A 13,387-nucleotide genomic window follows, 5' to 3' on the forward strand; every position below is an offset into this window, starting at 1 on the left:
AATTTTCCACAGTTTATTGTGATCCACACAGTCAAAGGCTTTGGCATAGTCAATAAAGCAGAAATAGATGTTTTTCTGGAACTCTCTTGCTTTTTCGATGATCCAGCGGATATTGGCAATTTGATCTCTGGTTCCTCTGCCTTTTCTAAAACCAGCTTGAACACCTGGAAGTTCACGGTTCACGTATTGCTGAAGCCTGGCTTGGAGAATTTTGAGCATTACTTTACTAGCATGTGAGATGAGTGCAATTGTGCAGTAGTTTGAGCATTCTTTGGCATTGCCTTTCTTTGGGATTGGAACGAAAACTGACCTCTTCCAGTCCTGTGGCCACTGCTGAGTTTTCCAAATTTGCTGGCATATCGAGTGCAGCACTTTCACAGCATCACCTTTGAGGATTTGAAATAGCTCAACTGGAATTCCATCACCTCCACTAGCTTTGTTCGTAGTGATGCTTTCTAAGGCCCACTTCACTTCACATTCCAGGATGTCTGGCTCTAGGTGAGTGATCACACCATCGTGATTATCTGGGTCATGAAGATCTTTTTTGTACAGTTCTTCTGTGTATTCTTGCCACCTCTTCTTAATATCTTCTGCTTCTGTTAGGTCCATACCATTTCTGTCCTTTATTGAACCCATCTTTGCACGAAATGTTCCTTTGGTATCTCTAATTTTCTTGAAGAGATCTCTAGTCTTTCCCAATCTGTTGTTTTCCTCTATTTCTTTGCACTGATCGCTGAGGAAGGCTTTCTTATCTCTCCTTGCTATTCTTTGGAACTCTGCATTCAGATGGGAATATCTTTCCTTTTCTCCTTTGCTTTTCGCTTCTCTTCTCTTCCAAGCTATCTGTAAGGCCTCCTCAGACAGCCATTTTGCTTTTTTGCATTTCTTTTCCATGGGGATTTTCTTGATCCCTGTCTCCTGTACAATGTCACGAACCTCTGTCCATAGTTCATTAGGCACTCTTTCTATCAGGTCTAGACCCTTAAATCTATTTGTCACTTCCACGGTATACTCATAAGGGATATGATCTAGGTCATACCTGAATGGACTAGTGGTTTTCCCTACTTTCTTCAATTTAAGTCTGAATTTGGCAATAAGCAGTTCATGATCCGAGCCAAAGTCTGCTCCCGGTCTTGTTTTTGCTGACTGTAGAGAGCTTCTCCATCTTTGGCTGCAAAGAATATAATCAATCTGATTTCGGTGTTGACCATCTGGTGATGTCCACGTGTAGAGTCTTCTCTTGTGTTGTTGGAATAGGGTGTTTGGTATTACCAGTGCGTTCTCGTGGCAAAACTCTATTAGCCTTTGCCCTGCTTCATTCTGTACTCCAAGGCCAAACTTGCTTGTTACGCCAGGTGTTTCTTGACTTCCTACTTTTGCATTCCAGTCCCCTATAATGAAAAGGACATCTTTTTTGGGTGTTAGTTCTAAAAGGTCTTGTAGGTCTTCATAGAATCGTTCAACTTCAGCTTCTTCAGCATTACTGGTTGGGGCATAGACTTGGATTACCGTGATATTGAATGGTTTGCCTTGGAAACGAACAGAGATCATTGTATAGTTTTTGAGATTGCATCCAAGTACTGCATTTCGGACTCTTTTGTTGACCATGACAGCTACTCCATTTCTTCTAAGGGATTCTTGCCCACAGTAGTAGATATAATGGTCATCTGAGTTAAATTCACCCATTCCAGTCCATCTTAGTTTGCTGATTCCTAGAATGTCGACGTTGACTCTTGCCATCTCCTGTTTGACCACTTCCAATTTGCCTTGATTCATGGACCTAACATTCCAGGTTCCTATGCAATATTGCTCTTTACAGCATCGGACTTTGCGTCTGTCACCAGTCACATTCCACAGTTGGGTATCGTTTTTGCTTTGGCTGCATCCCATCATTCTTTCTGGGGTTATTTCTCCACTGATCTCCATTAGTATATTGGGCACCTACTGACCTGGGGAGTTCATCTTTCAGTGTCCTATCTTTTTGCCTTTTCATACTGTTCATGGGGTTCTCAAGGCAAGAATACTGAAGTGGTTTGCCATGCCCTTCTCCAGTGGACCACAATCTGTCAGACCTCTCCACCATGACCCATCCGTCTTGGGTGGCCCCACACGGCATGGCTTAGTTTCACTGAGATAAACAAGTCTGTGGTCCGTGTGATCAGATTAGCTAGTTTTCCCTGTCGGCCGCCGCCCCTGGCCCCCGGCCCCCCGGCCCCCGGCCCAGCCTAGCCCTTGTCGGCCGCCGCCCCCGGCCCCCGGGTCTCGGCCCGGCCTAGGCCCTGTAGCCCGCCGTCCCCGGCCCCCGGCCCGGCGGGCTGGAATTGTTGTGTTTTAGGTTAGCTCAATCAGGATGCATCTTTGAATTCAGGACAAATTCACCTGATTAGAACATGGTTAGGCAGAAAAGAGTAAACACCTGGACCTAAACAGGCCTATGTTAGCAAGAGAAAAACTAAAAATGAATTTAGGATAGATATCCAAAAGTGCCTATTATGGGGATACAACGTCTATGGTCCACTTATCATGCATTCTCATTAAAGTAAAACTTTCCAGTGTGACAAAGCCCTGCTCATTGACACAAAAGTCACAGTCAGTTTTTACACTGCCTCATATAAAATTATGACTTGGCAAACAATGCTCATCAGACATTTAAGGAAGATCTGAAACATGGAAATGAAAGATCATGATAAAGATTTCTAGTTTCAATCATGATATAATAGCTGATATTGAACACAAGACCTTCCACAGTATAACAACTGTTTTTAGACACTGGTCAACAGGAAACATAGAATTCTGATCCCTAATAAAAGGAAAACAAATGAACAAGCTTCATAATCACCACAGCTTTCTGTGTGTATGCACTTTTCAGATTACAGCACAGGGAAGGGCCAAATAAAGGATGGTGGTGTCACTGAGCTGAGGTGATGCAGATCAAACATCAGGGAGAAGAAAGCTGCACAAAGAATTGTGTACAGGAAAAGACTCCAGGAGACTAGGCGAAGAAAAGCTATTAGAGAACTTCTAGGGAACTATGATCTGAACAACAACCAGAGATTGCACAGGGATGGGAGATGTTAGTGTTTCAACCAACCACAGTGTAGAGATCTCATTAACCATCCCAATAGTTTAGGAGACACCCTAGAAAGGCTGAGTCTTAGCAGTAGGGAAAATCTAGCACAACAGCAGCATTATTCAAGAGAAATACAAGATATCACAAACATAAAATTTCCACTCTTTTTTCAAGTGACCAGGAAGATGGTGGACCTTTAGACAAAGTGTGCCTATCAAAAGCAACCTACCAACTTTCAAAATAAGAAGAGGGCCCTGCTTGGAGAAAGTGGCAAGGAGAAGCTCCCATGATACTACTGGAACGTTGGTTTGGGCTTCAAGACACTGAAGGAAGCCATCGAAGGGAACTACATTGACAAGAAATGCCCTATAACTGGTAATGTCTCCATCCAAGGGCAGATCCTGTCTGGGATGATGACCAAGATAAAGATACAGGGGACCATTGCCATCTGGAGACTACCTTCACTGCATCTGAAAGTACAACTGCTCCCAGAAATGCCACTAGAACATGTCTCTGTACCTTTCTCTCTGCTTCAGGGACATCTATCTGGATTGGGGACATTGTCACAGTGGGCAAGTGTGGGTCTCTGAGCAAGACAGTGAGCTTCAGTGTGCTCAAGGTCACCAAGGCTGCTGGCACCAAGAAAGAGTCCCAGAAGTTCTGAGACTGGATCCCTACTCACTGCCCCAAACAAAATAAAGTTATTTTCCCAGATAGATAAATAAACAAAGTTTCCTAGTAACCTCTTGAAAAAAAGTAAAAATGAACAGATACAATTGTTAATAAAATATTTTACTTAACCCAGCATATCCCAAATATTGTCATTTTAACATGTACCCAACATAGAATATGAGATATTTTACATTTTTTTCATACTAAGTCTTGAAATTCAGTGATCATTTTTCATTTACAGCACACTTCCCTTTGGAGTGGTCACACTTCAAGGGCTTAACAGCTAAACATAGCTAGTGAATTTCACATAGGACAGTGGTGCCTTAGAGTAAACGTTACTCTAGTTCTGTATAAAAAAGAGCTTAAAAACAAACCTTGAAAGTACCACACTGAAATGCAAGTAAATTGACTACCTGAACAACTATTAAAAAGTTAATTATTAAGAATATTCTATTAAGAAAGACAACAAAAATTGCCCAAAGGAGAGTCTACGGCATCCAGCATAAGAAAAAAATTACTAGGCATGAGGAGAATTGGAAAATGTTACTCTTGACCAGGAGAAAAAACTTATGAACTCAGAAATGAGAGAGATGATGGAAATAGGGGATACAATTTTTAAAGCAGCTATTATAAATGTGTTACATAAAGGAAAATATAAATACAATAACAGAATAAACAGAAAATCTTAATAGAGAAATGGAAACTAATAGAGAAAAAGAACCAAATGGAAATTCTAGGACTGAAAAATATAGTATCTTAAATCAATTAAGCAGATGGGCTTGGCAAGAATTAGATACTATAGAATAAAAGTGAACTTAAAGGTAAAGCAACAGAAGCCATCCAAACTGAAGCAAAAGAGAAAAAAGCAAAAACAAAAAATAAAACCAGGGGCTTCCCTGGTGACTCAGCGATAAAGAGTCAGCCTGCCAATGCAGGAGACACGCGTTGGATCCCTGGTCTGGGAGGACCCCACATGCCTCGGAGCAACTAGGCCTGCGCACCACAAATGCTGAACCTGTGCTCTACAGCGTGGGAATTGCAACTACAGAGCCCACTGGCCCCAACTGCAGAGTAGTCCCCACTCACCGCAAATAGAGAAAAGCCCACACAACAGCAAAGACCGAGCACAGACAAAAATAAATTAACAAAATTATTTTAAAAATAAATAAAACCAAAATCAACAAAGCCTCAGTGACTATGAGACAATGTTGAGTTGATTCAATGTCTGGTGAAGTCTGGCTCCCTGGTTCATAGACAGTGGTCTTCTACTTGTGTCCTCCCATGGTGAAAGGGGGTAAAGGAGCTCTCTGGGATCTCTCATAAAAGTTCTAATCCCATTCAAGAGGGCAGAACCCTCACGAGCAAATCACCCCCCAGAAGCCCCACCTCCAAACATCATCATATAGGTTTCAACATATGAAGTTGGGAAACAAATGTCATCTATCCTAAATTATATATGTGTGTGTGTGTGTGTGTGTGTGTGTGTGTGTGTATGTATATAAAATCTGTGGGTCCTCTATAAGTTTTCAAGTATACAAAAGGTCCTATGAGCAAAAGTTTGAGAACCTCTGTCTAATCCTTTTCCATATTAAAATCTTACCCACAGAATAATCCTGTGGGTAGGTAGTTCAACTCTACCTACCTCTGCCTTCAACACTAAAATAACCTTCATTCTTTAATAAGGAGTGGGAATCATTAATTGGAGAGATGGATAGAGAGAGCCGTGAAGAAAACTGTCATTCATCCTCCAGTATTTCATGCGGCTCTTATCTTTCTTTTGTGAACCCTGGATACTGATTCCCATGTAGCCCTGGTCAATGAACACTTGAAACTTCCATGTGGGCAATAATGCTCCTGATGTCTTGCCTATGGGAATATTGCTTACAGCCATATACATCTTTCCCAAAGTTCAACCTAAATACTTGGATACTACACAGAAATTATGGGAAATGTAAAGTTCTATCATTAAGGATCTAACTATTCTCTAGTTATAAGAAGAGATAATAATATATTGTAATATAAAAGTTAACAAGATGTTGTTGGACAGAGCTAAAATAGGTAAAGGATTACAGAAGAGAACGTGGCAAGAGAGTCACATTTAACTTCAAGAAAGGCACTCTTCAAGAGAACAAAAGAGGAGAGCATTGTAAGATCGTTGATGAAGTAGGTTTAAGATAAAATGATCCTTTACTCTATGAGCTAGTGTCTAGGATAGTGCATCAAAATTTCTTGTGAGAATTATTTTTTTGATATGCTTTAATTACACTGATCTCATTAAAGTCACCAATGGCTAAAATCAATGGTCTAATTTAAGACCTTGTACTCCTTGATCTTTATTCAGCAGTTTCATATATCTGACCAAACTTTTGTAAAACTTTCTTCTCTTCTTACTTCCATGTGATTATTTCTGATGTATTTGCTCCTTGTTCTACCTTTCTTTTGTAGTTTCCTTTACAGAATTTCCCACCCTTGTTTCTTACAACACCCTTGTTTGTTATAAACAAAACCACCTAATATTTGGTTTTGTTTATAACCAACCTCTAGGGTGTGTTGTTTTTTTTTTAATACTTTTCTCTCAACTACTTCATTCTTAGCCTCTACCACACCCAAGTCTACTAACTCTCATGTCTATATCTCCAGATCCATATTTCTAACTTATTACTAGATATCTCTGCCTGGATGCCACGTAGGCATCTCAAACTTAAAATGCTCAAAGTTTATCTTCCCCTGCACCTCCTCCAGTACCTCTTCCTCCTCCTTTATTTGCTATCTCAGGGAGTGGTACCACTATCAACCCAGAAACCCAAGCCAGAAAGCTGGCTTGGAGTGTCATTTTCAACTCCTCCCTCTTCACAGATACTGGACCACTGCATGTGTGCATCCTAAGTCGCTTCAGTCATGTCTGACTCTTTGGAACCCTATGGACCATAGCCCGCCAGGCTCCTCTGTCCGTGGGATTCTCCAGGCAAGAATACTGGAGTGGTTTGCCATGCTCTCCTCCAGGGGATCTTCCGGACCCAAGGAGTGAATCCATGTCTCCTGTGGCTCCTGTATTGCACTCAGATTCTTTACCACTGAGCCAACAGGGAATCATAACGGACCATTAAGTTCTCTTAATTTTAAATTAGAAGTGTTTCTGCAATCCAATCTCTTCTCTCTAGTCCCCCAAAAGCCTTCACATAAGTTTTCATCAATATTGTTATCAACACTAACATCTTAGCAAGTCTCCCCAGCCAGCAGGCTCTGCCATTTCCAATACTTTCTTTACACTATAAGGACTTAGAGATATCACTACTGATAAAAGTTTAAAAATGGTTTTGAGAACTGACATAGTCCAGGCCCCCTTTAAAAAAATTTTTGTCTGGGCACAAGAAATCATCCTCTACTCTGTTAGCTCATAATAATAATTTTAGAAGACTGTCCAACTTCAAAAACTAGAAAGTACCATACTCTCAGAAAACAGTTCTTTAAATATATTTGAATTTTTAAATAAAATAAAGGGATTTACTTGATGGGAACCACTGCTCTAGAATCTAAATTGCCATCAGAGTGATCTTTTACAAACAACCATGTTTTCCTAGGTTGAAGACATCTGTAAGTATTACATAAATATATACATTTATCCACGTAACCTATATGAATATCATTTTACTGGCTTTTAATGGCTATATAGTTTTTAAAAAATATTTATTTGGGGGATGCATTGGATCTTAGTTGTGGAGAAGGCGATGGCAACCCACTCCAGTATTCTTGCCTAGAGAATCCCGTAGACAGAGGAGCCTGGTGGGTTGCTGTTCATAGGATCGCACAGGGTCAGACACGACTGAAGCGACTTAGCATGCGTGCATTCATGGGTCTTAGTAGTGCCACACTGGACTTGTGGCAGGCACATGGACTTCTTTCTAGTTGTGGCACAGGCTTAATTGGCCTGCTGAATGTGGGATCTTATTTCCCTGACCAGGGCTTGAACCCGAGTCCCCTGCATTGCAAGGCAGATTCTTAACCACTGGACCACTGGAGAAGTCCTGGCTACACAGTATTGTTCATTGTGTTTGCATGCTATGGACATGCCTGTTGTAGTTTATTTTAGGCATTTTAAAAAATATTAATTTAAAATATTCCCTGTCACATATCACCTTGAGGCCTTACAATAAAAGCCATACTCTTTAGGGTAGGGTAGAAAGCCATGTATAATCTGGTCTCAATTTACCTACTCCTCAGCAAGATCTTCCCCTACACATGTCACTGTCAACTGAAAAATAATGCACAACCTAAAAGCAGAGTTATATTTTATTCAGCAGATATATTTAGAACGTCAAGCCTGGCAGACAGCCTTTCAGATAAACACTGAGAAAACTGTTCCAAAGAGTAAGAGGGGGAAGCCAGGACATAGAGGAGTTTCTGTAGCACCACCACATAGTCAGAATAAAAGGCTACTATTAATAAAAGAAAACTAGGTATCTCAACTTAAGGACTTTAGCACTTTTCTATGTATTGGATGATGTAAGAGTTTGGGATCACTGAAATCATTCCTTTGATATGTACCTCAGCTATCTGGGCCCAGTATCCTGTGTTTTCTCATCAGGAGTTTCCTTAGGCTACATTATTAGGGGTGACTGCAGTCCATGGGGTCACTAAGAGTTGGACACGACTGAGCGACTTCACTTTCACTTTTCCCTTTCATGCACTAGATAAGGAAATGGCAACCCACTCCAGCATTCTTGCCTGGAGAATCCCGGGGACGGCGGAGCCTGGTGGGCTGCCGTCTATGGGGTCGCACGGAGTCGGACACGACTAAAGCGACTTAGCAGCAGCAGCAGCAGTCTGATGGCTGCTAGATGGCAGGAATTCCTCAGAGCTCACCATCAGGGGTGGCTACAATCACTGATGACTTTGACATCCTTTGTTTACTGCCTGTTTATGGCAGGCAATATTTTATTTCTCACCACATTCTTTCATGCCTTTATGCCAGTGGCTCTCAGTCAGGAGCAATTCCCTACTGCCCGCCCTCCTTCTCCTATATGGTCTGAAATGTATTCCCTCCAATTCGCATGTTGAAGCCCCACTCCCCAATGTGATTGAATTTATATCTATATCTGTATCTATACCATATCATCTATATATTTTAAAAGTTATAAAGCACTTTTCATAAAGATATGAAAAAATCCTCAGTATTTCCCTTAATGTCAAGCAAAAAATCTTTCCCATTTTTTTCTTAATATATTTCTTATTAACCCATTGCCAAAGGTCACCTAACATGTGTGTGCCTGAAAATATTTAGGCCATCGTGAATTCCATACAAACTGAAAAATTTCAAGAGCATGGCTTATTAACAGCAATATTGGCTAATACATATCACTGTTGTGTCAGATATTCTATCATAAGTGCTTTCTCTTTATTTTGAGATTTAATTTCCATATCCTATGATGTGGCACTATTACTGCCCTCATTTTACAAATAAGGAAACTGAAATTTGGAGAGATCAAGTTATTTGTCCCAAGCCATACTATTAACAGTGACTTCAAAGAAAAGAAGGTGGGGGCTAATTATGTTGTCCACTTTGGAATAAGGTTTTCTCACAAAAAATACATTTTCTGGACAAAATAATAAATATTTTATTGCAATAAATTGATTTGACATTAGGAAAAGTATCTCGCTAAGGGAAAAAATCTTATTTTTGCTTGCTTATCTAGTTAATGATCTGAGACAAAATAACTTCAAATAATTGGCTAGAAAAAATATCCTAGTCTGTGCTGGTCTTGAGATCTACAGGAGTTTTGGTTTCTTCTCTCTTTTAAAGAATCTTTGTGATGTGAACTATTTTTAAAGTCTTTACTAAATTTGTTACAATATCACTTCTGTTTTATGTGTTGGTTTATTGACTGCAAGGCTTGTGGGACCTTAGCTTGCAGACCATGGATCGAACCCACACCCCTTGCCTTGGAAGGTGAAGTCAACCACCGGACTGCCAGGGAAGCGCCTACAAATGCTCTTAAGTTCTTTTTCATTTTCTAAGTTTTTGAAAGTGAAAGTTGTTCAGTTCTGTCTGATTCTTTGCGACCCCATGGGCTATACAGTCCATGGAATTCTCCAGGCCAGAATATTGGAGTGGATAGCCTTTCCCTTCTCCAGGGGAATCTTCCCAACGCAGGGATCGAACCCAGGTCTCCCACATTGCAGCTTTACCAGTTGAGCCACAAGGGAAGCCCAAGAATACTAGAGTGGGTAGCCTATCCCTTCTCCAGGGGAGCTTCCCGACCCAGGAATCGAACTGGGGTCTCCTGCATTGCAGGTGGATTCTTTACCAACTGAGCTATCAGGTAATTGGAGGATAACTGCTTACAATGTTGTATTGGTTTCTATCATATATCGTGAATCAGTCATATATATATATATATCCCCTCCCTTTTGAGCCTCCCTACCCACTCCCCCCAGTCCTATCCTTCTAGGTCATCACAGAGCAGCAGGCTTGGCTCCCCATGTTCAATCCTCTATAATCGTACTTAGGTTTTCCACATTTCTCATTCCTTTACCCCATTCAATTTTGTCTTGTAGAAGAAAAAAAAAAATGAAGAAAAATGGTGAAAATAAGGCATGCCACAGGTGGAAGACCCGGGTTCGATCCCTGGGTCAGGAAGATACCCTGGAGAAGGAAATGGCAACCCACTCCAGTACTCTTGCCTGGAAAATTCCATGGATGGAGGAGCCTGGTAGGCTACAGTCCATGGGGTTGCAAAGAGTTGGGCACAACTGAGCAACTTCACTTTCACAGGCTTTTAAGTATAATTACTCAGTTGCTTCAAATTCTGGAGAGTCATGGAAAATTACCATCCAGTAAATATTCACTACCAATGTCAGGATTTTTATTTTTCACTATTACATTAGAAGTTTTATTTTCTTGTCTCTTGTCAGAAAAGAAAAGGCGAAAAGTAGAGTAAATTCCTTTGCATCAAAGAAACAGTATTTTATCAGTGTATTTTAGCATCTTATTTTTTTCACTGAAAAGACTTTATTTTGACATTGATAATTCTGTAGATCATCTTATACCTCAAGAAACCTTTTGTCAGAATTTACCTACTGATCCTATATGTTCTGTCCCCCAGGATCCTGAGTCTCTTGCACTAGGACTGAGGTAGTAGTCATGGCCCAAGTGTTCCCTGAACTTGTGGAACTGGGAAGAGTCACAACAAAGCTGGAAGGCATATTTGATATAGAATATCTTACTCATAAGTATATTAAAAAGCTTCTGGCAGTAGCTTTGCACCTCAACAAGGGTGAGCTTCGATTTCTCCTGAGGTTGACAGTCACATCTTTGCCTCCAAACTAAAGATCTTTTAGATCCTTTTAAAATTCCTCACCTTTATGACAGACTAACTTGGATAGAAAATAATAAATGATGTAAGCAAAGTATTAGTATTATTTTATTCTTATTTATACGTCTGACTCTACACATGAACATCACCAGATGGTCAATACCGAAATCAGATTGATTATATTCTTTGCAGCCAAAGATGGAGAAGCTCTATACAGTCAGCAAAAACAAGACCGGGAGCTGACTGTGGCTCGGATCATGAACTCCTTATTACCAAAGTCAGACTTAAGTTGAAGAAAGCAGGGAAAAACAATAGACCCTTCAGGTATGACCTAAATCGAATCCCTTACAATTATATAGCAGAAGTGACAAATAGATTCAAGGGATTAGATCTTAAAGAATGCTTGAAGAACTATGGATGGAGGTTCATGATATTGTACAGGAGACAGGGATCAAGACCATCCCCATGGAAAAGAAATGCAAAAAAGCAAAATGGCTGTCTGAGGAGGCCTTACAACTAGCTGTAAAAAAAGAGAAGTGAAAAGCAAAGGAGAAAAGGAAAGATAAACCCATTTGAATGCAGAGTTCCAAAGAATAGCAAGGAGAGATAAGAAAGCCTTCCTCAGTGATCAGTGCAAAGAAATAGAGGAAAACAACAGAATGTGAAAGACTAGAGATCTCTTCAAGAAAATTAGAGATACCAAGGGAATATTTCATGCAAAGATGGGCTCAATAAAGGACAGAAATGGTATGGACCTAACAGAAGCAGAAGATATTAAAAAGAGGTGGCCAGAAGACACGTAACTGTACAAATAAGATCTTCATGACTCAGATAATCACGATGGAATGATCACTCCCCTAGAGCCAGACATCCTGAAATGCGAAGTTAAGTGGGCCTTAGGAAGCACACTACAAACAAAGCTAGTGGAGGTGATGGAATTCCAGTTGAGCTATTTCAAATCCTCAAAGATGATGCTGTGAAAGTGCTGCACTCAATATGCCAGCAAATTTGGAAAAGTCAGCAGTGGCTACAAGACTACAGTTTTCATTCTAATCCCAAAGAAAGGCAATGCCAAAGAAAGCTCAAACTACTACACAACTGCACTCATCTCACATGCTAGTAAAGTAATGCTCAAATATTCTCCAAGCCAGACTTCCACAGTACGTGAATCATGAAATTCCAGATGTTCAAGCTGGTTTTAGAAAAGGCAGAGGAACCAGAGATCAAATTGCCAACATCTGTTGGATTATCGAAAAAGCAAGGGGGTTCCAGAAAAACATCTATTTCTGCTTTATTGACTATGCCAAAGCCTTTGACTGTGTGGCTCACAACAAACTGTGGAAAATTCTTAAAGAGATGGGACTACCAGACCACCTGACCTGCCTCTTGAGAAATCTGTATGCAGGTCAGGAAGCAACAGTTGGAACTGGACATGGAACAACAGACTGGTTCCAGATGAAGAAAGGAGTACGTCAAGGCTGTATATTGTCACCCTGCTTATATAACTTATACGCAGAGTACATCATGAGAAACGCTGGGCTGGATGAAGCACAAGCTGGAATCAAGATTGCCGGGAGAAATATCAATAACCTCAGATATGCGGATGGCACCACCCTTATGGTAGAAAGTGAAGAAGAACTAAAGAGCCTCTTGATGAAAGTGAAAAAGGAGAGTGAAAAAGTGGGCTTAAAGCTCAACATTAAGAAAACTAAGATTATGGCATCCGGTCCCATCACTTCATGGCAAACAGATTGGGAAACAATGGAAACAGTGAGAGACTTTATTTTTGGGGGTTCCAAAATCACTGCAGATGGTGATTATAGCCATGAAATTAAAAGATGCTTGCTCCTTGGAAGAAAAGTTATGATCAACCTAGATAGCATATTAGAAAGCAGAGACATTACTTTGCCAACAAAGGTCCCCCTAGTCAAGGCTATGGTTTTTCCAGTAGTCATGTATGGATGTGAGAGTTGGACTATAAAGAAAGGTGAGCACTGATGAATTGATGCTTTTGAACTGTGGTGTTGGAGAAGACTCTTGAGAGTCCCTTAGACTGCAAGGAGATCCAACCAATCCATCCTAAAGGATATCACTCCTGAATACTCATTGGAAGGACTGATGTTGAAGCTGAAACGCCAAGCCTTTGGCCACCTGATACGAAGAACCGACCCATTTGAAACGACCCTGATGCTGGGAAAGACTGAAGGTGGGAGGAGAAGGGGACGACAGAGGATGAGATGGTTGGATGGCATCATCAACTCAATGGACATGAGTTTGGGTAAACTCCTGGAGTTGGTGATGGACAGGGAGGCCTGGCATGCTGCAGTCCATG

The 13,387-nt window shown here is 40.7% G+C and overlaps 1 protein-coding gene and 1 pseudogene across 28 annotated transcripts in view; one reads left to right on the top strand and one right to left on the bottom strand.

The window, feature by feature from the left end:
* LOC145546168 (uncharacterized) overlaps nt 1-13,387 on the bottom strand; it is a 135,667-nt gene that overhangs the window by 121,015 nt on the left and 1,265 nt on the right. The window lies entirely within an intron of this gene.
* LOC145544607 (small ribosomal subunit protein uS17 pseudogene) lies at nt 3,256-3,734 on the top strand (annotated as a pseudogene).

This window comes from Giraffa tippelskirchi, chromosome 4 (assembly GCF_054371585.1).
Source record: "Giraffa tippelskirchi isolate mGirTip1 chromosome 4, T2T-mGirTip1v1.2.pri, whole genome shotgun sequence".
Classification (NCBI taxonomy): domain Eukaryota; kingdom Metazoa; phylum Chordata; class Mammalia; order Artiodactyla; family Giraffidae; genus Giraffa; species Giraffa tippelskirchi.